This window comes from Kogia breviceps, chromosome 19 (genome assembly GCF_026419965.1).
Source record: "Kogia breviceps isolate mKogBre1 chromosome 19, mKogBre1 haplotype 1, whole genome shotgun sequence".
Lineage (NCBI taxonomy): Eukaryota > Metazoa > Chordata > Mammalia > Artiodactyla > Physeteridae > Kogia > Kogia breviceps.
The window spans coordinates 26185347-26210536 of NC_081328.1; the positions used below are offsets into that span (position 1 = coordinate 26185347).

The 25190-nt window shown below is 37.5% G+C and overlaps 1 protein-coding gene across 1 annotated transcript in view; it reads right to left on the minus strand.

Moving 5' to 3' along the window:
• ANKFN1 (ankyrin repeat and fibronectin type III domain containing 1) overlaps positions 1-25190 on the minus strand; it is a 442590-nt gene that overhangs the window by 244455 nt on the left and 172945 nt on the right. Inside the window, exon 2 of the mRNA XM_059048917.2 lies at positions 24771-24811. The gene's annotated coding sequence lies outside the window, so the exon portion shown is untranslated. The remainder of the gene's footprint in view (positions 1-24770; positions 24812-25190) is intronic.

Here is a 25190-nt window from a genome sequence, read left to right on the forward strand (position 1 = left end):
TAACTTATATGAGGAACATAGTTAAGTAGCTGGCACAGAGAGGTGAACAATAAATGGAAACAAGGGCTGTTGCTATACACTGATGAATGGGTGGCTGAGCAAATCTTGGAGAATTTATGACAATAGATACTTGGTAGTAGGGACATGCATCTGTCATAGGTGTTGTGCACCAGGGCACCTTGTGCTCTGCATCAGGGGGTGAGCCTTTGAAGGTAAACAGACCTGGGTTCAAATACCCAGTGAATGATCCTGTCAACTTCTCTGGGACTATCTGTGGGATGATGCCTTCTGCAGGGGCTGTATGGGGAGGAGCTAAGGAGTTAAGGGACATAAAGGCCAGGCCTTCAGCAATGTTGCCTTTTAAATTGCCCTTTCTGAAGTTCTCCTGATTGCTGCCTACTGGGTACATTACATCACTTTCTCCTGACATAATGTGTCACATCCAAAGGCATTTAGATGAGTCCTATTGGTGGGCCCTGTCCTGTCCAATTCTTCAGAATTGACAGTAGTCAGAACAGAATTCTGCTTTTTATACTCTTGATAAAGGCGACAAACAGGACCCTGCTATCCACTCTCTAAGAAGTTTTCTAGAATGTAGCTTTAGAGAAAATATACCAAGGCCATGTTCAAAAGCAGGAGGATATAACAATTCTATTCAGTCTTAATAAGCAATCTTAAGAAGAGGACAATTAAGTGAGGAAGAGCGAACATGATTTTTAAAGTCAGATAACTTGATTTTAATTCTAGAACTGCCATTTTGTAGGTACATGTGATCTTGGGCAGAATGCTTCATAGCTGACCTTCAGTTTCTTCAGTAAAATGCCGACACAATCTCATTTTGCAGTGTTATTAATAAGATTAAGTCAGGTAATCAGGAAAAAAACACGTGTATAAAATGCCCAGTTTACTGTATGGCACATAATCAAAACTCAATAAATGGTAATAATTGATATTATGTAGCTAGTATATAAGCTGAAATATTTACTTCAGAGGTTTTTGGGGTTTTTTTAAATCTAGGGTTGTTAGTCTAAGGTATGAAATATAAGTGGGAAATCCCTGTCTTACTTCTAATACCTATGGTTCTCAACTTTTATAAGTTTAACTTTCAAATGACCTAAATTCTTGTATATTATTTATTAAAATCCCGAAATCTCCTTTCCTCTACCAAATTCAGACTTGCACCTTCCCACACAGCCATGTCGAGTTTTCTTTACAGTGTGCTGCTTGCCAGCCTGTTTTAGCAGCAATGCCATCACTGACTGCAAAACAGCATTTATTTTTCAATTATCTGAGTAGTTTATGTATTCTCTCTTATTATTTTATAAACATGAATGGAAAATGGAAAAGTGATAGATATGATTCTAGTGGTAAGCATAGATTTGAGAAGGCAACTGTTCTACCTTCAGAAAGCGGTAGATCTTTTACCCTGGTTCTATTGACTCAAGGTGGTTAACTGTGTGTTCTCAAGTGAAAAAATATTAAACAGTACTGTGGGATGAGTAATTGATGCTTGAAGCTTGTGTCTAAAAGGCAAGAAGTAAGTAGGGACTTTATAACTTTCTTAAGGTCTCTGAATAGATGCTCCCTTATAATGTGTATAACTACCCTTTGACCTTCATGTATTGTTAGACTTTAGCATTTTAGTGAAGTATATGTCAATAGAAAACTGCCTACATTTCTAAAAAGTCAAACTGAAAATGCAAAGTTTCTTTGTTTCTTTAGGGGATTATAATAACTCGTGGTAACTTTGAACACATCAGCAAAATCAATGGCAATTGCCCATTTCGGTGCATAAAAATTGTAACATTTATTATTAATTAACTCTTTGTTTCATATGCCAAATTCTCCAAAGCATGAGTTCCACAAGGGAAAAACTACAAAAGGGGTTTGTAAAGAAAATAATGAGAAAAGGTTGGAAACCAAATGGGTCCAACAAACATAGCTGGGCAATTTTGTAACTTGAGCTGCGGCCATTAACTGGAACTGCAGAGATGGATCAGGGACTGACTGATGTTATTATGTCTCTGTAGGGACTTGGTCTCTTTGAGGTTCGTTTCTTGAAGACAGAGCAGATAAAAGGTCTCTCAGTTCAGTCCTCACGGAAGCCTCTGCCCATGATGCCATGAATGAGGTAGGAAGTGTACGCCTGTCTGGGTAGCCTATATCCCAAGTTATATTTCCAATGCAATTTGGAATCACCTTTCAACTACTACTGATTTTCTCCCTCATCTGATTAGAGGTGGTGGTAGCGGTGGTGTGGGAAAGAGAAAGGAGCAACACTGATTACAGATGCCTCTTTTGGGGTGAATATTCTTCAAAGCAATGCTATCTTGACAGGCAGGACCATTTTAACCTGATTCAGGGGAAGAGACCCATCTGCTTTTTTCTCTCTGACTTTTTATTAGGTTGATGCTGCCTGTCTTCTCTTCTAATGAATTGCAACACAGCTCTCCTATAAAAGAATCCATAAAATATGCCTTAGTGCTGTAGCAAAACTATAAAAACCAATTACGAGCACAGCTCCTGCAAATCTGTGTTGAAATTTCAGAATAAAGGTAAGATTCTCCAGTTTCCTTAGAGAATTGCATTTCTCTTGATAGTGTCTCTTAGCCCCTACTTCTATCTAGTCTTCATTTTAATGACATAATTAAAATGGACTAGGTGTGTCCTCCTTTAAAACACTGTAAATAAAATCATCTCTCTTGTCTACAGATAAAATAGTGTTACTTTAAGTGTTTGCTATCGGCTTAAAAATGTTACAGACAAAATTTAAGAATCAAACTAGAGTCACAGACCATGTGGGATTTAGGATTTAAAGTTGACGTGTAAGGTAAAAATTAACCAATTGTCAAAATTACCAGTGAAAATGCATTAAATTACCCATAACACACTATGGAACCATCTTTTAATAAATCCAAATATCTAGTGTGGCAGGAAAGATCACTGTTGAGCAACAAGTAAAGGGTTCTTTCGGGTTCAGGTGCCGTGATATTTAAATACTAGAATCGCTCTCCACCCGGTGAGACCTTCACTCCGTGAGAGTCATTAAAGTGGATAAAACGAAAGACCTGAGGAACAGGCAGCTTTGGGCCACCAGTGACTCTTGTGACTGGAAAAGAATCCTTGGGCAAGAAGGTGGGCAACATTTCTCACGTGATTAAACAGTTACTTTCTTTTGCTTTTTGATGAATATTATACAGTTAAATTTGCAGATGGCAAAAAAAGAAAGGACAACTGAATATTAGAAATTAAAACACAAACAGTGTTCTTAGGAGCTATTCCTAGCAAATTTCAAAAGACTACAGACAGGGGCTTTCCTGGTGGCGCAGTGGTTGGGAGTCCGCCTGCTGACGCAGGGGACACGGGTTCGTGCCCCGGTCCGGGAAGATCCCACATGCCGCGGAGAGGCTGGGCCCGTGAGCCATGGCCGCTGGGCCTGCGCGTCCGGAGCCTGTGCTCCGCAGCGGGAGAGGCCACAACAGTGAGAGGCCCGCCTAGCACACACACACACAAAAAAAAGACTACAGACAAATAAGCAGTCAGCAAATGCCTTTTTTGAAATCACATATTGAAATTAGAAAAATCTTAATTACTACGAGTAGAGGAAGTACACTGAAGTTTTGATATAACAAAAAGTTGGCCATCTGGCGGATCCTTCACTAAATAAAACCTTCCCCAAAGCAAAGTAGTGGCTTAAATTGTCTCTTCTACTGAGAGGTGAGTTGAGACAAGCTTCAGAGGGCCAAGCTGGGACTCTGAGGAAGCCTGCTCTCTTTACTTTCCACTCCCTGTCAGTTCTCTTGTTAGAACTACAGATCTAACCCTTCTACTTGGGGTCTCTGGATCCAGTGACGTTCAGCCCTTCCCTGATGGCTGCATGCAGTTTGCCTGGATTTATGAAATGACTGGGCATCGAATTTCAGGTATAAAAATCCAAAAGACCTAAAAATGAGTGGTAGCATCACTCACTCTTTCAGCTTTCTCTTGAGAAGGCCTCTCAGAGCTAAGTAATTCCATTTTGCATTTAGCCTGCTGGGCCCTGAAGACCGATGCTTGGAGACTGTCATGAGGCAATAACTCTGAGTCATTGAGAGTGTTTACTCTGGGCATGTGACTTTGGGTACCATGCACACAGAGAAGGAGGCCGAGAAATTTTGAGAAAGACACCAACCCAGGAAAAATGATTAAAGGTAGTTTCTCCTCCTGTGGGGGAAAATGTTGCATAAGAAGGTATTCCCTTAGAGTTACTCTGCCCTATCTTCACCTTGATGCCTCCACTGGAATGAACAGGAGCACAGGTAGTCTGTCTTTATTCATGTGTCTTCACCTACCATACCTAGCACAGTGCCTGCCAATTAGCACATGCTTGACACACATTTTAAAATTAGTATGTTGAAGTTTATAGCTTATAAGTAGAGAAGGAAAGCCAATCGTGTACACAGTATTTTAAGTCACCACTCCCTTCCTGCCACACAGCCAGATCCTGTGTGCCACTTAGAACTTCCCTCCAAACAGCATCTTGTCCTTCCTCCTGCTTTCTTAACTACCATGCCCACCCCATCCCTGATATTTCATAATGGTCTATGGCTGAACTCTGCGGCCAACTGGCTTCACCACAGTGCAATGAAGTTTCACTGAACTGAAAATGTATTTAAAAGCACAGAATTATAAAACATAATAATTATATAGGGTTTTCTCCTGCACTGTTGGTGGGAATGTAGATTGATACAGCCACTATGGAGAACAGTATGGAGGTTCCCTAAAAAACTAAAAATAAAACTACCATATGACCCAGCAATCCCACTACTCGGCATATACCCTGAGAAAACCATAATTCAAAAAGATACATGTACCACAATGTTCACTGCAGCTCTATTTACAACAGCCAGGACATGGAAACAACCTAAATGTCCACTGACAGATGACTGCATAAAGAAGATGTGGCACATATTTACAATGGAATATTACTCAGCAATAAAAAGGAATGAAATTGAGTTATTTGTAGTGAGGTGGATGGACCTAGAGTCTGTCATACATAGTGAAGTAAATCAGAAAGAGAAAAACAAATACCATATGCTAATGCATATATATGGAATCTCAAAAAACATTACTGATGAACCTAGTGGCAGGGCAGGAATAAAGATGCAGATGTAGAGAATGGACTTGAGGATACAGCAGGGGATACAGCAGGATACAGAAGGGGAAGCTGGGACGAAATGAGAGAGTAGTACTGACATATATACACTACCAAATGTAAAATGGATGGCCAGTGGGAAGCAGCCACATAGCACAGGGAGATCAGCTCGGTGCTTTGTGACCATCTAGAGGGGTGGGATAGGGAGGGTGGGAGGGAGGCTCAAGAGGGAGGGGATATGGGGATATATGTATACATATAGCTGATTCACTTTGTTGTACAACAGAAACTAAACATTGTAAAGCAATTATACTCCAATAAAGATGTAAAAAATAATAATAATTATATAGGTTTAAAAAAAATTGAAGTATAGTTGATTTGCAATACTGAGCACAGCATAATGATTCAGTTTCTTTTCAGATTATGTTCCATTATAACTTATTACAAGGTAGTGAATATAATTCCCTGTGCTATATAGTAAATCCTTGTTGCTTATCTATTTTATGTATAGTAGTTTGTTATCTTTTAAATCACTCTTAATTTATCCTTCCCCCCTCCCCTGCTTTCCCCTTTGGTAACCGTAAGTTTGTTTTCTATGTCTGTGAATCTGTTTTCTGTTCTGTATATAGATTCATTTGTATTATTTTTTAGATTTCGTATAGTGATATTACATAATATTTGTGATATATAGTATTTGTCTTTGTCTGACTTACTTCACAAAGTATAATGTTGTCTAGGTCCATCCATGTTGCTGCAAATTACAATATCCCATTCTTTTTTATGGCTGAGTCATATTCCATTGTATATATAAATATTTTTTTGTGTATATATATATATATATATATATATACATATATATATATATCACATCTTCCTAAGCCTGTCATCTGTTGATGGGCACTTGGGTTGTTTTCATGCCTTGGCTATTGTAAATAGTGCTGCTATGAATATTAGGGTACATGTAGCTTTTGATTTAGAGTTTTCATTTTTTGGATATTGACTCCTTGTCAGTTGCATCATTTGCAACTATTTTCTCTTATTCCATAGGTTGTCTTTTTATTTTGTTGATGGTTTCCTTTACTTTGCAAAAGCTTTTAAATTTGATTAGATTCCATTTGTTTATTTTTGCTTTTACTTATACAGCTTTTAAATTTTAATAAAAAAATATAACATTCAATACTCCTTAATGTAACTGGAGATTAAAACTGTAATTTTAATTACAGTATATGATATTGATATTGGTCTCGGATCAGGGTGTATTCCTATTTTGCCGCTGTGTGGTCCTTCTCACAAGAATGAGATCTTTCATTCCTGTCTTTGGGTGGTTGAGTGTCCAAATGGTGACATTAATTCACTGTGTGATCCATTCCAGTTGATTTGGATTTTCTTATTGGCCTTTAGTCTCCTTTTTCAAGCTTTGCTTCTTGTTTGCCTCATTCGCATTGTTGCAAAGTGTCTGGTTAAGAAGTTGGCCTCATTCACTGGATATCTGACATTCCTGTCGTATCCTAGCTCACTGACCTCTTACGTTAGAAACTCTGCTCTCTTATAGTCTTTCCAATAGTTTTAATCTGCCCCATCTGATGCTGAAATGACAGCATTTGGTAGAAAAAAGATAAAATGGAAAAGGTTCAACTAGTTACCATCCACCAAATTTGGATTAGGTCTGGTTGCAAAAATTCCCCAAATGGGTCCATAATGCTTATCAATTGTATGAGTACTTTCATTCAGAATTGTTTGTGAGATCTATTCATGTGGTTGCATGTAGTTGTAGACTGTAATTCTCATTGCGGTACAGTATTTCACTGTGTGAATATACCACAATGCATTTCTGTTGGGTATATACATCAGAATGGAATCACTAAGTTATAGGGTATGCCTATGTTTATCTTTAGGAGATAATGCCAGTTTTCCAAAGTGGTTGTACCGAATGTCTCATCTACCAGCAGTATATGAGAATGCCAGTTGTTCTGCATTCTCATCAGTACTTGGTATTATCTGTCTCTTGTTATGGTCATTTGGTGGATGTCATTTTATTATCTTTTATTTTGATCCAAATATTGGAGTATATGCTAGGGGTTTCTTAGAGGTACTTTAAACTGGTATCTATTCATGATCTGAGCAGTTAGCTTTTACAGTGTCTTTTATATAGCGCTGAGCCTCTCTCTTGGTCTGTCTCTGTCCTTTTAAAAGACAAGACGCTTCATAAATCAGGAATAAAGTTACTTTATCCACTTTAAAGTTACTTTATTTTAGCCTTAAAAGTTAATTAACATGGAGACACAATAATCTGATGTTTCTTTTTAAAATTAACTCTAAAATAATAAATAGTCTTATTCTAAGCCATACGCTGAGACTTTAAAAATCACTCTGTATCAACAGATTGTTCTATAACTTCTGTAATGGCCATTGACAAAAGGCAATAATAGCTGACCTTAAAACCACCTCTTCAATTGCTTTGGTGCCTTTAACCCTACTGCACGATAAAGACTACTTAATCCTGTGTGCACAATGATTCCTGGTTCCGTGTGTGAAATCAAGGACTTAAATAAGAGCACTACAGGATATATATTCACTATCTTCATGGGTCTTTCATAACTCAGAAGACATAATTAATCCACATGTATAAGTTATAGAAAAATAAAAAATGAGTATGTAGTCAATCGTTAAATAGGATGCTCTAATGATAATTGCAAAACTTTTAATGTTATTATTGTAAATTTTTGTTTAATAGTTTCCCACACTAGACACAGTTCCATGAAGACAAGGACCACACCTATCTTCCTTTCTGTATTCTCAGTGCTAGATATATTATAGCATTTAATACATATTTATGAGGTTAAACTGAAGGAAGACAAAACATGAGTTAGAGTAAGTATCCAGAGAAAAATGATTAAGATTTAGGTAGGCAGAAAGGAAAAGGGGAGTTCTCTAGGCAGAGAACACATACCAGTTTTATACTAGTGTTGCCTTTTATTGCTATAATCCTTTCTATTAAAAAAATTTCACGTAATTATCCCAATTCATTCCCCCAGAAAACCATATAAGTTTATGGGACTCAATGAAGTAAATAAAGTATTAAAAAGATATAGGCTTGTTCACAAACAAAATCAATAACTCTGTAGATAACAAATAAAACAGGAAAATGAAGAAATAAGTGGAGGGGTGAAGCCCTCTAGCTGAGCTTCTCTCTGGAATCAGGACAAAGAAGGACTAAACTCAGGAAGGGCTAGGAGCTCTGTACCTGTAGTTTACTGGGGGATTGCACGTGGGGAGCTAAAGCTGGGCTCACTGATGATACCAGGAGGTAATGTGAGTTTTCGCAACTTATCAAAGGAGGAAGAAAAAGGTTGTTGTCCACTGTTGCTTGGGATACAGTTGTGACCTAGGGAAGTTGACGAATATACACTCAGCTTTATAAAGTGACTGAGCTTGGGGGCTTGGATCTTGGATATCCCCAATATCACCATGGAGAAGGAACATAAGCCCCTATTAAATATTTGGTTGGACCAGGAGTCCTGGGTGGGGGGCTGAGTAGAGGCAACAGCAAAACTTTTAGATAAGGTGGTGTGAGGAGAGTGGGTTGGAAGGAGAGCTAGAAGGAAAGTCTCAAAAAAAGTAAGGTATACATAAAATTTTCAAAGTACAAAGAAACTCAGTGCTAGGCAAATGTAAAGGAGAATATAATGCCCAAAAAAGAAAACTACAGTTGATTCTTGAACAATGTGGGGTTCAGGGTGCCAACCCCCTGCATAGTAGAAAACTCACATATAACTTTTGGCTTCCCCCAGACTTAACTACTAATAGCCTACTGTTGACAAGAAGCCTTCCCAATAACATAAACAGTTGATTAACACATATTTTGTATATCCTATGTACGTCTACATATATTTTATGCATTCAGGACATACTCTTTCTTAATTTTTTCGCAACTTCTACGCTACAGAGTTTGCAAGTTTTTTCAAGTTGTTGCAAATGTCCAAGAATTTTTCAATATGTTTATTGAAAAGAAATCCACCTATAAGTGGACTTGCACAGTTCAAACTTGTGCAGTTCAAAGGTCACTGTATATATAGGGCATTCTCATAAGTGAATCTAAATGAAAAAATTTAAATAGACATTTGCAAATTGCTTATCAATGTATTTTCAAAGATACTATTGAGTAGGGTGTGCCAGGAATGTAGTGAGATTCAACACCAGAAAATCTATGAGTACAGTCTATTACACAAATAGATTAAAGGGAAAAAACCCATAAAATAGTATCATTAGATGCAGAAAAATACTTGATAAATTTCAACACACAATCCTGATTTCTTAAAAAGTCCATTATCCACAGCTAATAGACCCAGAGGTGTTTCCAACTGAGACATCCCATTCATTTGCTGGCCAGTGGCATAACAAGGAACAAAGACCTGAAGGATGTGGGTTTCCTATCTTGGTGTTTGGATTATATGTGGATTCCCCAAGTGGGAAGCAGAGCTAAAATGTCTTCTCCTTGATATCTGTGCCTGCCATTTTGGGACACATGCATCTGAAACATAAGTAGATGGACCTGGTCTACAGAAGTAGGAGACACCACAAAGCCCAAGAAAGAAGATACCATCCCTGGTTCTCTATTTTTTTTTCTTCTTTTTTATTTTTTAAATTTAATTTTATTTATTTTTTTAAACAGCAGGTTCTTATTAGTCATCCATTTATACACATCAGTGTACACATGCCAATCCCAATCTCCCAATTCATCACACACACACACACACACACACACACACACACACCCGTTGCATTCCCCTCTTGGTGTCCATACGTTTTTTTCTCTACTTATGTGTCTCAATTTCTGCTCTGCAAACTGGTTCATCTGTACCATTTTCTAGGTTCCACATATATGCATTAATATGCGATATTTGTTTTTCTCTTTCTGACTTACTTCACTTTGTATGACAGTCTCTAGATGCATCCACGTGTCTACAAAGGACCCAATTTTGTTCCTTTTTATGGCTGAGTAATATTCCATTGTATATATGTACCATGGCTTCTTTATCCATTTGTCTGTCGATGGGCATTTAGGTTGCTTCCATGACCTGGCTATTGTAAATAGTGCTGCAATGAACATTGGGGTGCATGTGTCTTTTTGAATTATGGTTTCCTCTGGGTATATGCCCAGTAGTGGGATTACTCAGTCATATGGTAGTTCTATTTTTAGTTTTTTAAGGAACCTCCATACTGTTCTCCATGTATCAATTTACATTCCCACCAACAGTGCAAGAGGCTTCCCTTTTCTCCACACCCTCTCTAGCATTTGTTGTTTGTAGATTTTCTGATGATACCCATTCTAACTGGTGTGAGGTGATACCTCATTGTAGTTTTGATTTGCATTTCTCTAACAATTAGTGATGTTGAGCAGCTTTTTATGTGCCTCTTGGCCATTGGTATGTCTTCTTTGGAGAAATGTCTATTTAGGTCTTCTGCCCACTTTTGGATTGGGTTGTTTGTTTTTTTAATATTGAGCTGCATGAGCTGTTTATATATTTTGGAGATTAATCCTTTCTACATTGATTCATTTGCAAATATTTTCTCCCATTCTGAGGGTTGTCTTTGTGCCTTGTTTATGGTTTTCTTTGCTGTGCAAAAGCCTTGAAGTTTCATTAGGTCCTATTTGTCTATTTTTGTTTGTACTTCCGTTACTCTAGGAGATGGATCAAAAAATATCTTTCTGTGATTTATGTCAAAGAGTGTTCTTCCTATGTTTTCCTCTAAGAGTTTTATAGTGCCCTGTCTTACATTTAGGTCTCTAATCCATTTTGAGTTTATTTTTGTATATGGTGTTAAGGAGTGTTCTAATTTCATTCTTTTACATGTAGCTGCCCAGTTTTCCCAGCACCACTTACTGAAGAGACTTTTTCTCCATTGTATATCCTTGCCACCTTTGTCATAGATTAGTTGACCATAGGTGCATAGGTTTATCTCTGGACTTTCTATCCTGTTCCATTGATCTATATTTCTGTTTTTGTGCCAGTACCATGTAGCTTTGTGGTATAGCCTGAAGTCAGGGGGCCTGATTCCTCCAACTCCGTTTTTTTCCCTCAAGACTGCTTTGGCTATTTGGGGTCTTTTGTGTCTCCATACAAATTTTAAGATTTTCTGTTCTAGTTCCGTAAAAAATGCCATTGGTAATCTGATAGGTATTGCATTGAATCTGTAGATTGCTATGAGTAGTATAATCATTTTCACAATATTGATTTTTCCAATCCAAGAACATGGTATATCTCTCCATATGTTGGTATCCTCTTTAATTTCTTTCATTAGTGTCTTATAGTTTTCTGCATACAGGTCTTTTGTCTCCCTAGGTAGGTTTATTCCTAAGTATTTTATTCTTTTTGTTGCAATGGTAAATGGGAGTGTTTCCTTAATTTCTCTTTCAGATTTTTCATCATTACTGTATAGGAATGCAAGAGATTTCTGTGCATTAATTTTGAACCCTGCAACTTTATCAAATTCATTGATTAGCTCTTGTAGTTTTCTGGTGGCATCTTTAGGATTCTCTATGTATAGTATCACGTCATCTGCAAACAGTGACAGTTTTACTTCTTCTTTTCCAATTTGTATTCCTTTTATTTCTTTTTCTTCTCTGTGCCATGGCTAGAACTTCCAAAACTATGTTGAATAAGAGTGGTGAGAGTGGACATCCTTGTCTTCTTCCTGATCTTAGAGGAAATGCTTTCAATTTTTCACCATTGAGAATGATGTTTGCTGTGGGTTTGTCATATATGGCCTTTATTATGTTGAGGTAGGTTCCGTCTATGCCCACTTTCTGGAGAGTTTTTATCATAAATGGGTGTTGAATTTTGTCAAAAGCTTTTTCTGAATCTATTGAGATGATCACATGGTTATTATTCTTCAATTTGTTAATATGGTGTATCACATTGATTGACTTGCGTATATTGAAGAACCCTTCATCCCTGGGATAAATCCCACTTGATCATGGTGTATGATCCTTTAACATATTGTTGGATTCTGTTTGCTAGTATTTTGTTGAAGATTTCTTAATCTATATTCATCAGTGATATTGGTCTGTAATTTTCTTTTTTTGTAGTATCTTTGTCTGGTTTTGGTATCAGGGTGATGGTGGCCTCCTAGAATGAGTTTGGGTGTTTTCCTTCCTCTACAGTTTTTTTGGAAGAGCTTGAGAAGGATGGGTGTTAGCTCTTCTCTAAATGTGTGATAGAATTCACCTGTGAAGCCGTCTGGTCCTGGACGTTTGTTTGTTGGAAGATTTTTAATCACAGTTTCAATTTCATTACTTGTGATTGGTCTCTTCATATTTTCTATTTCTTCCTGGTTCAGTCTCGGCAGGTTGTGCATTTCTAAGAATTTGTCCACTTCTTCCAGGTTGTCCATTTTATTGGCATAGTGTTGCTTGTAGTCGTCTCTTAGGATGCTTTGTGTTTCTGTGGTGTTGGTTGTAACTTCTCCTTTTCCATTTCTAATTTTATTGATTTGAGTCCTCTCCCTCTTTTTCTTGATCAGTCTGGCTAATTGTTTATCAATTTTGTTTATCTTCTCAAAGATCCAGCTTTTAATTTTATTGATCTTTGCTATTGTTTTCTTTGTTTCTATTTCATTTATTTCTGCTCTGATCTTTATGATTTATTTCCTTCTGCTAACTTTGGGTTTTGTTTGTTCTTCTTTCTCTAGTTCCTTTAGGTGTAAGGTTATATTGTTTATTTGAGATTTTTCTTGTTTCTTGAGGTAGACTTGTATAGCTATAAACTTCCCTCCTGGAACTGCTTTTGCTGCATCTCATAGGTTTTGGATCATCATGTTTTCATTGTCATTTGTCTGTAGGTACTTTTTGATTTCCTCTCTGATTTCTTCAGTGATCTTTGGTTATTTATTGCTTAGCCTCCATGTGTTTGTGTTTTTTATGTTTTTTTCCCTGTAGTTGATTTCTAATCTCACAGCATTGTGGTCAGAAAAGGTGCTTGATATGATTTCAATTTTCTTAAATTTATTGAGGTTTGATTTGTGACACAAGATATGATCTATCCTGGAGAATATTACATGAGCACTTGAGAAGAAAGTATAATCTGATGTTTTTGAATGGAATGTCCTATAAATATCAATTAAATCTATCTGGTCTATTGTGGCATTTAAAGCTTGTGTTTCCTTATTAATTTTCTGTTTGGCTGATCTGTCCATTGGTGTAAGTGAGGTGTTAAAATCCCCACTATTATTGTGTTACTGCCAATTTCCTCTTTTATAGATGTTAGCAGTTGCCTTATGTATTGTGGTGCTCCTATGTTGGGTGCATATATATTTATAATTTTTATATCTTCTTCTTGGATTGATCCCTTGATCATTATGTAGTGTCCTTCCTTGTCTCTTGTAACATTCTTTATTTTAAAGTCTATTTTATCTGATATGAGTATTGCTACCCCAGCTTTCTTTTGATGTCCATTTGCATGGAATATCTTTTTACATCCCCTCACTTTCAGTCTGTATGTGCCCCTAGGTCTGAAGTGGGTCTCTTGTAGACAGCATATATATGGGTCTTCTTTTTGTATCCTTTCAGCAAGCCTGTGTCTTTTGGTTGGAGCATTTAATCCATTCACATTTAAGGTAATTATCGATATGTATGTTCCTATTACCATTTTCTTGATTGTTTTGCATTTGTTTTTGTATATCCTTTTCTTCTCTTGTGTTTCCCACTTAGAGAACTTCCTTTAACATTTGTTGTATAGCTGGTTTGTTGGTGCTGAATTCTCTTAGCTTTTGCTTGTCTATAAAGCTTTTCATTTCTCCATCGAATCTGAATGAGATCCTTGCAGGGTGGAGTAATCTTGGTTGTGGATTCTTCCTTTTCATCACTTTAAATATATCGTGCCACTCCCTTCTGCCTTCTAGAATTTCTGCTGAGAAATCAGCTGCTCACCTTATGGGAGTTCCTTTTTATGTTATTTGTCATTTTTTCCTTGCTGCTTTTAATAATTTTTCTTTGTCTTTAATTTTTGCCAATTTGATTACTATGTGTCTTGGCATGTTTCTCCTTAAAGGATAAAAAGGTTTATCCTTTTGGGGGCTCTCTGCACTTTATGGACTTGGGTGGCTATTTCCTTTTCCATGTTAGGGAAGTTTTTTACTATAATCTCTTCAAATATTTTCTCAGGTGATTTCTCTCTATCTTCTCCTTCTGGGACCCCTATAATGTGCATATTGTTGTGTTTAATGTTGTACCAGAGGTCTCTTAGGCTGTCTTCATTTCTTTTCATTCTCTCTTTATTCTGTTCCACAGCATGAATTCCACCATTCTGTCTTCCAGGTCACTTATCGGTTTTCTGCCTCAGTTATTCTGCTATTGATTCCTTCTAGCGTATTTGTCATTTCAGTTATTGTATTGTTCATCTCTGTTTGTTCTTTAATTTTTCTAGATCTTTGTTAAACATTTCTTGCATCTTCTTGATCTTTGCCTCCATTCTTTTTCTGAGGTCCTGGATCATCTTCACTATCATTATTCTGAATTATTTTTCTGGAAGATTTCCTATCTCCATTTCATTTCGTTGTTTTTCAGGGGTTTTATCTTGGTCCTTCATCTGGTACATAGCCCTTTGCCTTTTCATCTTGTCTATCTTTCTGTGAATGTGGTTTTTGTTCTGCAGACTGCAGGGTTGTAGTTCTTCTAGCTTCTGCTGTCTGCCCTCTGGTGGATGAGGCTATCTAAGAGGCTTTTGGAAGTTTCCTGATGGGAGGTACTGGTGGTGGGTAGAGCTGGCTGTTGCTCTGGTGGGCAGAGCTCAATAAAACTTTAATCCACTTGTCTGCTGTTGGGTGGGGCTGGGTTCCCTCCCTGTTGGTTGTTTGGCCTGAGGTGCTCAACACTGGAGCCTAGATGGGCTCGTTGGTGGAACTAATGGTGGACCCTGGGAGGTCTCACGCCAAGGAGTACTTCCCAGAACTTCTGTTGCCAGTGTCCTTGTCCTCATGGTGAGGCACAGCCACCCCCGCCTCTGCCGGAGACCCTCCAACACTAGCAGGTAGGTCTATTTCAGTCTCCTATGGGGTCACTGCTCCTTTCCCTGTGTCCCAGTGCACACACTACTTTGTGTGTGACCTCCAAGAGTGGAGTCTCTGTTTACCCCAGTCCTGTCAAAGTCCTGCAATAAAATCTCTCTAGCCTTCAAAGTCTGATTCTCTAGGAATTCCTCCTCCCATTGCCAGACTTCCAAGTTTGGAAGCCTGACGTGGGGCTCAGAACCTTCACTCCCGTGGGTGGACTTCTGTTGTATAAGTGTTCTCCAGTTTGTGAGTCACCCATGAAGCAGTTATGGGATTTGATTTTATTGTGTTTGCACCCCTCCTACCGTCTCATTGCAGCTTCTCCTTTGTCTTTGCATCTGGGGTATCTTTCTTAGTGAGTTCCAGTGTCTTCCTGTCGATGACTGTTCAGCGGTTAGTTGTGATTTTGGTGTTCTTGAAAGAGGGAGTGAGAGCATATTCTTCTACTCTGCCATCTTGAACTATCTCCACATCCCTGGTTCTTGATGGCTCTCCTTTTCCAAAAAAGCTCTCCAATTCATAATAGCATAAAACTAACGAAACTTTGCTTCCTTTTTGTGGATTTCATCAAATATCAACATTCTTACAATTATCTCCTCCTCACTCCCTTTAAACTTGAGCTTCTTTTGTAGTCTAAAAAATTGTTTAGAAAAGATATAATGATAGAATCTTTACATCAATAATCAATACTAAATGTGGAGACATATTTTAATGTTAAGGAAGGTAGAAAGTGGTTTCTGAAGACCTAGGAGATAGTTTCTGATCTTTGGTAAAACTCTAAAATAGATTTAAAAAATAATGATTTGTAGCTTGGGAAAAGTTAACTTGTAAATATTAACAGCTACACCCCAACATCATCTTTGGTACCCAATGCAAGGGACATTGGTTTGAGTCCTGGTCCAGGAAGATCCCACATGCCACCGAGCAACTAAGCCTATGCACCACAACTACTGAGCCAGCATGCCACAACTACCGAAGCCTGAGTGCCTAGAACCCATACTCCGCAATAAAAGAAGCCACCACAATGAGAAGCCCGCACACCGCAATGAAGAGTAGCCCCAGCTTGCTGCAGCTAGAGAAAGCCCATGAGCAACAATGAAGACCCAACACAGACAAAAATAAATAAATAAATAAATAAATAAATAAACAAACAAACAAATAAATATTTTAAAAAAGAAGAAAAGAAAGGATAAACAATATAAACAGGGATTTAAAGAAAAAGATACTTTTGATTGAAAAATTAAGATGAATATGCACATTGAAATTTGATGCTATTTTATAAAATAAATGGTAAAAAATACCCTCTACATGAGTATTTCTCTCTCTGTATGTGTGTGTTAAATAACTATTCCTTCAACATTATATGAGTGAAGAAAAAAATGCAGAAGGATACACACTAATTTTGCAAGAATGTTTATGGATTAGTAAATAGGGGTAAGAGAGCCAAATTAAAAAGGAAAAGAAAAGGGAAGAAAAGAGAAAAAAAAGAAAAGAAAAAGGGGGAAAAAAGCGAAAGAAACAGCCTACATTAAAATAGCTAGTATGTATGAGGTAATCACATACATACATTGTTATAAAATTGTACACAAATGTGGACATGAAAAAAAAATATTAAGATTAAAAAGTATGTTGCAACCAAACTTGCCAGAGAGCATATCCAAGGAATTCATATCAGTATGTAGATGCTCTTCTGCTTGCAGTTTCACAAAATGTAGTCCCAAGTGGCCATGGAGCAAGCATAGTCCTTGATTATTATCAATCTGAAGTTATTATATATGTGTTCGGCTTGACTGTATTACAGGAACAGGGGTCAGTTGAATCTGGTTTTATTCCAGGGGTCAGCAAACTTACTACCAAAAAACCAAATAGTAACTATTTTAGGCTTTCTGGGCCATATCATCTCTATCACAACTACTCATCTCTGCCTCTGTAGGCAAAAGCAGTCATAGACTTCGATGGTTAATTTTATGTGTTAACTTGGGGAGGCTAGAGTATCCAGTTGTTTAATCAAATGCTAATTTAGGCATTGTAGTGAAGATATTTTGTATAGTAATTGTAGATAGATAGATAGAAAATAGCTGATAGATGATAGATAGATATAGATAAATAGAAAGAAAGATAGATAGGTACTGCATACTATTGGTTCTGTTTCTGTGGAGAACCCTGACTTATACAGAGATAATAAATATCTATATTTATATAGATATAAATATATAGATAAATATCTATAAATAATAAATATCTATAAATATATAGATATTTATTGGAATAGTGTTCAAATAAAACTATTTACAGTAACAGGTAGTGGATCACATTTGGCCTTGTACCATAGGTTTCCAACCTTTAGTACTATCAATAATAAAAGATAGGGCTTCCCTGGTGGCGCAGTGGTTGAGAGTCCGCCTGCCGATGCAGGGGACACGGGTTCGTGCCCCGGTCTGGGAAGATCCCACGTGCCGCGGAGTGGCTGGGCCCGTGAGCCGTGGCTGCTGAGCTTGCGCGTCCGGAGCCTGTGCTCCGCAACGGGAGAGGCCACAACAGTGAGGCCCGCATACCACAAAAAAAAAAAATAATAATAATAATAATAATAATAATAAAAGATAGTTGCTTTTATTAAAAACTCTGTGTTTCCATTTCCTCCCCACCCTCCACACTGCTATCTAAAGATGAAGGACAAGTTGTACTAGAGATGGCTTGTGACAGCTTGCAAGGGGCAGTAGTTAGACTTTTCAGGAATTTGTGAGGTGATTTTTAGACACAGCCATTCTTAAAAATTGAATTATATAAACTTGCAATGAAATAACGTGTATTAGAAACAAGGGAAACAATACTCAAAACTCATCACTTCCTATTTGTTTTATGACATTTTATTATTACCTATGCTTCTGTGGTTATTTGCATCTATTGTATCTTTATGGCAGAAACACCATATAATGGTGTTGCACATCCTTTCTTAATTCCAAATTCAGTGATAATCATGTTGGTTGCTTAAAATTGTCCATGGTAGAAGTATCAACACCAAAGAAATCAACAAACACTACAAATCAAGCCTTGATTTATTGTGTTGTTGGTTGTCTAGATTTAAGAAAGTGATGTAGAAAATGTTAATAAAACAGATAAAGCAAAAATAAGTGTTGTACTTATAACTGTCATATTGTGAATAATACAGAAACTCGAGGAAATATTCTATAGTATTCAAAAACTATTATCCAATCTAGTAAAGAAGTTGCTCACATTATTGATGAATGGGTGGGTCTGTGACAAACATCTTTGTTGTTTCACTTTTGTCTTACTCATTAACATAAATAATATTAACCACAATTTATTTGTAAACTACATTTATACATCAGTTACAGCCATAGGTTTGCTATAGGTACAAGAGTTCAGCAAAAATCAGTGAAAGTGTTGTGTGAGAATCAGCTAGCTATGTGAAATTTACAATAGAGAGCACTGCATATTTTATCATATATATTATATATAATAATAAATAATTATATATAATTTATATAATATATAAATTATATATATGTATATATATATATACATATATATAATTTTTTTCAGGAGCAGTCTGGAAAGGCCACATTGAAATTACATAAGAAATGGAATTGTTGGAGGCAGAAAATAATAGACTAGTAGTTTATTAATCCTGCAAAATAGGGCATGATTAAGAGAGAAGAGATAAGTGAGGAAAAAAGCAACACTAGCCAGGATCTTTTTACATAAGCAGTAGGGAGAGAGAGAGGCAAGATGTTTGAGCAGCTACTATAAAGAATTTGGATAAAGAAGATCTTTAGAATATTTTGCCATTGAATGTAATATAATTCCTCTTTGAGGGAATTTAGTAAAAATTTACATTTTTTCATCTTTTTAGACATTTGTGGTTCTTTTGAATGCATACCTAAACTTTGATGGGCATGAAGCAGTTGCGTTGTATTTAGATCACATGGCATTTTTATATTATAATTATTATATGGAGTTAATATAGGTTCACTATGAACAAATTATGCCAAAGTTGCTTTCTTTCCCCTTAGGATAGGGTAGTTACACTAGCATATCTTGAGAACAACAAAAGAAACAACAATACAATTATTACTATATTAATTATTATTTTTATATTATTGGCAACTGTTCTACATTCTTTATATGGATTAATTCACTTAATCATCACAACAACCAAATGAGGCAGGTACAAATAATTTAGTATCATCATTTTACGAATCAGGGAATAGAACTAGAGAGCAGGAGAAACTTGCTCCAAAACATGTAGCTAGCAAAGTCTAGTGGGATTAGAATCCAGGCAACCTAGTCCTGAGGGTCACACTATAATGCTACAAAATCACCAAGCATTAGCAAAATAGTGTAAAATTCATCTTGTCCTTGGATTGTAAAGGGCACTGATATCAATCAAAAGATGACTGTCTGTCAGGGTGTTGGAAAGCTGCCTGTATTTGATTTTATTGACTGATTTCATAAAAGCATTTCTTGAGCATCTGGTTGTTTAACAGAATGTCACAGGAGAGACAAAGATGAATAAAACATGACTCCTCGTTTGAGGAGCTTAAAATCCAGATATTCAGTTTGTTTTTTTTTTTAATCAATCTCTTGAATGAAGTCAAGAAGCAAATCAAGTATGTCCCAAAACTGGGACAGGGATTTTAAAAAATTCAAATTCAAAAAGCTCCTAAAAGTTTCCACTAATATTCTGAAACAAATCGGCATCACTGTAATGTAAAGATTTGCTTATTCAAAATCAAGTGCATAGATACAGCAGAAAAAATCTGCTTTCATGGTAGCTTCTGTAAAACATAGCTAGAGGTTTTAGGATTAACCTCAAGACTAAAGTGCTATTTGAAATTTGTGATGTGCTCTTAGGTTATAGTAATAGAAATAATATGTCCAGAATGAGAGCTTTTTGTTTTTGTTTTTTTAATTCCTTGGAGCTCTGCAGTGGTCAACCATCTTGGCAATATTCTTTTCAGTTCAGGCTGTAATATTTTAAGAGGAACATTGAAAAATGTGACTGAGACACATGGAAAAGGGTAACTAAATCAAGTCATATGAAGAATGACTGAAGAAATTGAGGATGTTTAGCCTGGACAAGGAAGACTCAGAAAGTATGGAGGATCAGATTCCAAAATATTTGGAGGGTTGTCATGTGGAAGAAGGAGTGAACTCTTGAGCAGCTCCAAAAGCAAAACTAGCACAAACCACCTGAAGGTTATCTCAGGTTAGCCAAAGAAAGCTGGAAGTGTTGAGCTATTAAAAAATGGATTGCGGGCTTCCCTGGTGGCGCAGTGGTTGAGAGTCGGCCTGCCGATGCAGGGGACATGGGTTCGTACCCCGGTCCGGGAAGATCCCACATGCCACGGAGCGGCTGGGCCCGTGAGCCATGGCCACTGAGGCTGCGCGTCCGGAGCCTGTGCTTTGCAACGGGAGAGCCCACAACAGTGAGAGGCCCGCGTACCACAAAACAAAACAAAACAAAATGGATTGGGCTTCCATGGGCTAGAGAAAGGGCTCTAGAGAGGGTGTTGTGAGGAGGATGGCTTGGGGGCAACTGTTGAACAGCATCATGTTGAAAGCATCTTCCAAAATTAAAAACCCATGATTTATAATGACATAACACAAACAATTCCATAAACCTGTAGGACACACACAGGAAGATTGTCTATTCCTTAAATACATGAAAATTATACAACTAACCTATGAGTAGCAATTATCTTTATATTCTTCCTATAAGCAAAAGAAGCAGTGACATTTAGGTCATGAAAAGAGAAGAAATAAGTGGCCTGTGCAATTGCCTTTGTGCATAGAAAGTCCAGGAACTGTGGGCATAAGTCCCAAGAGATCTACTCCATGAAGAACAGGGGGCTCTTGATATACAGAAGTGAACAGAGAAGGAATACAAGGTTCCCTCTGGATGCAACTTTAAATCCTTCAGCACAGTGCCTAGCAGTCATAAAAAAGCAAACAGAAGTCATCAAAGCCTTTCCAGAGGTGATGAATAGAAACAGAACAAATTACTCTCACCTAGATAAATGCTATATCCATGCACTGCCTTTGCAAAGAGACAAGGGCAAAAATTCTGGCACATGGGTCTTCAGGTAATTTACACAAACCAAGTTAATGTAATTGGCAAGTAGACACCTAAAGACAGAGTATTTAAAGAGAATCCTATCAAGGCCAGAAGAGGCCAAAGGGATCCGGTAGAAGAGAGAATGTTCTAGGCTTGTTGAATACAGGAAAAAAAGAGAGAGAGACTGAGATTGCAATCCAGACAAAGTTCAGTGGAGAGTCAAGAAGAGTTAAGGGGAACAGACCTTTGCTTAGCTGATGAAAACCCTCGATAAAATCCCAACCACACCATGCAATTTATTAAAAGTTGTTTCTTCCCCACTAACCAACCAGCTTCCACGAGTCTCAAGCATTCTTTCTGACTTATTTCATTAACATTTCCTTCTTTTTCTGGAGTGGTCAGAGCCCCAGGGAATCTCTCTCTCTCCTCGCTCCTTGCCCCCAACCAGTGGGGCATTGAATGAGAGCCAGAGTGTTGTCTGCGTAAAGAGAAATTGCAAAACCACAAATTGCAGAAAATCGTTACTGCCAAAAATCGAAAGGAACACACAATATCACCAGGCCTCTTAAAAAGCAATTGCGCATTTTACAGGCCTTTGGATAATTCAGGTTTGTTTGGCAACTTTCTCACCCATACCACCCAGAAGACAATTCTCTTCCACCAGAGGCAGCGGTCCCAAAGAGTATGTGTAATTGAAAAGAAACAAAAAATGTGGGTGCAAGTCTCTCCAGGGGCATGATATGTTTGGATATGGTTCTTTTTGTTTTATTGTGTAGTGTTGATTTTAAGGCCCAAAGTTTGCTTCCACAGTCCCTGGGGACTCCCACAAAAACAGCGAGAGCCTCCAATAATCTAATAAGAATCCCTTGAAGATAGAAAGCATTTTTAGATAATAAAATCTTTCTGAAACATTATGCTCTTATCACAACCACCCATTGGTGGGGGCAGGAAAATGTTTTTCTTCCCACTCCACCCTCCACCCCCCATGATACAGATACTTAGAAACTGAGGGGTTAACTAAAATTCTCAAAATCATACCACTTCTGCGGGAGTGATCTGGGACTCAGACGTGCACCTTCTGATTTTTACACCTGAGTTCCTTCCATCATTTGCTCTTTTTCTCCAAGGGGGCACATCTTCCTGACTTGGGTAAGGCTGTCCTCCATCAGTGAGGCTGGCGTTTTACTTGGCACGTACACATTTCCAGGACCTTTACTTGCAAAGCCTCCTGCCACCTACTGTGGATGGAAGCCTTGTTTGAATAGAGCGCTGATTAGGTGGTTCTCCATTTGTATTGATTGTATAATACAATCATCATTAGGACACAAGGCCAACTCCAGAGGGGCCCATTGAGTCTGGCTGTCAAAATGAACCCCAGACACAGTTGCCTGATGATTTGAATACGTTTCCATGACTCCACAGATCAGACCAACTTTGTGCCAGTTGCCCAGAGATGACGTGGAGAGGTACGTAGACGTATTTTGTCTGGATGGTGTATGTAGACATACTTTGTCTGGATGGTGTAAAATTCTAGTGCAAGTTTACTAAGGATATTTACTAATAAAATAGGTCACCAAGCACTTTGTATGTCCTTGAGAAAAAAATGTAAAAATAAAATGATCACAAATTGACCTAAGGTGAAATAACTAGACTTCCCCCCCCACACACCAATCTGGGAGGTAAAAGGTGTTTTCAACTGAAATTTTGATCAAGAAATCTTGAGCTAATTGTCATGTATGTGTTCATAGTTGTGTATTTGCATATGACTTAAAATGCTGCCTTAAATTGCCCTTCATCTAATTTTCACCATGAACATATACCAACCATTTTTTAGTATTTAAATTAAATCATTTAAAAGCACTGTAAACCTAAATAGGTAGACACAGTATGACAAAGAGCTACCAAATATAAATATGCGGGGAAGGAAACAAGTGGTCTCCCCTGAACAGCGTTCTATGTTCAAAAGCGAGAATATAGTCAAAAGTTCACATTTGTACAAATAAAATACTCATGATAGCACATGAAAAGGGAGACTGCTCATAAAATCTAACATGACTTTATTGGTAAAAGTTGCTTAAATCATTCATAACCTGCAGGTGTCTTGATACTGTGATAAAGAGCACAGCGATATAATACAGAGCTTGACATTTTACAAATTCCAGTGAATGCATAATACTTAGACATACAATTTCAGTGATTTTAGGGGTGATGTTTCTTGTGCTGATGTTTGAATATTTGGGAAATAACAGTGGGATCAATTTATTCTAGAGAACAAATGAAAAATATCATCCAGGCAAGTCAGTGCAAACTAAGTTTTTCTTACAGTTCAGCTGAACACATCATTTTCTCAGGGACTGAATGATTCAAAAGAGAATTTATTAGAACACATATAAAACGTATAATTCAAGTGAGACCTCTGGATTCTCTCAGGTCCAAGAGTGTCTAATTAATGCTTCAGTGAGTGCTGAGATGCATCCTCCACTAGAAATTCTGTGTGAATCAGGAGCTGGGAGTTGATGGACACTCCTTTGTTTACCTGAATCAACCTTCTACTTTATGATGGTTGTTGATCTCCTGCTTACTTATCTGTGGTGACAAGAAACTCACTACCATTTAAGCTACTATTGAATAGCTAGAGTCTTTATATTGAACCCACATTTATCCTCTGTTTTTTGAACTTGGGTAATAAAATCTAGCGTGGGTGGTGGTGGGGTTTTGTTTTAAGAATTTGGGATATATGTTTCAAGGTAAGGAATATTAGATGTCTTGGTTCTTAGATTTTCATAATCAAATTATTCCAGAGACAGATGGAATGTTCATATTTTCTGATTAAAACCTTTATACCCATTTTATTAAAAAAGAAAAAAAATCACATCCTAATTCCCAGAGGCAAAACTCTAAAATACTCAGAACTCCCAGTTCGGATCTGGTGTAATTTTATTTGGTCTTTTAGAATAGAGGGCGTTTGTAATTTGTGTAGGGACACTGGGAGTACCAAGAGTAAAGAAACATAATACTCGGGAGATTCATTCTAGAAAGAACACGGGTTTACAGAGTGGCCATAATGCGGTACATACAGGAAGGAATTATTAAGATAACTACCATATTGTTAAACGTAAAACCGTCTGTGTTTCCAAGGATCGACTGGGCAAAGAGTAATAAAGTAGTCAGCCATTTTTTGAGAGAACCTGAATATTCAAAGGTTTGCTGTCACACTGTCATAATGTCTAAAAGAATATTGCCTAATTTTTTCCTCATTACTTTTTTCTAGCTTTTTAGAGGCAACCTAGTCACAACCACAATCAGTTTCAATCTGCTTCCCAAACAGTTTATAAGATGTTCCACGATGTCATATAAATCAAGAGTGTGAAATAATTAGATTCATACTGCATTTGTCGAGCCAGACTTGAAAAATGCAGCAGTGTGAGATGGGAGCCTTAAAGATTAGGAGGTTTTAGGAATTAGAGCTGAGAAGGAGACACCATTTCAAGGAGGACATGTACTTACATTTTGCTGCAAGTGAAATGCCTGTCTTTAAAGGGTAGCCTCTGAAACAAAGAGAGAAAAAAGTGTGTTAAAAAAAATGTACAGTAACCAATTACAAGTGAAAAAGTCTTTGAATTGCCTTCAGAAGTGCTGCCACTGATTGAAAAAATGAGAAGCTTAGAGACGAAAACATTTTGATTGGGAACTCTTCTTGGAGATACAGGGAGATGTAATCCACAAAGAAAGCATGTAAGTCAACTGTGGTATCTCGTTGCACACTCAGCTCCCTGCCCCGAGCAGCCCCGAGTTTCAAGATCACTTGATGTTCACTTTGTCTCCCAGGTCTGTTCCCGGCAGGAGGAGATAATGGAGTCTAGTTGCGTAAGCCAATGGCTCCGACTCCTCCTCTTGCTTCTGGTTCATACTGACATTGCACCTTGT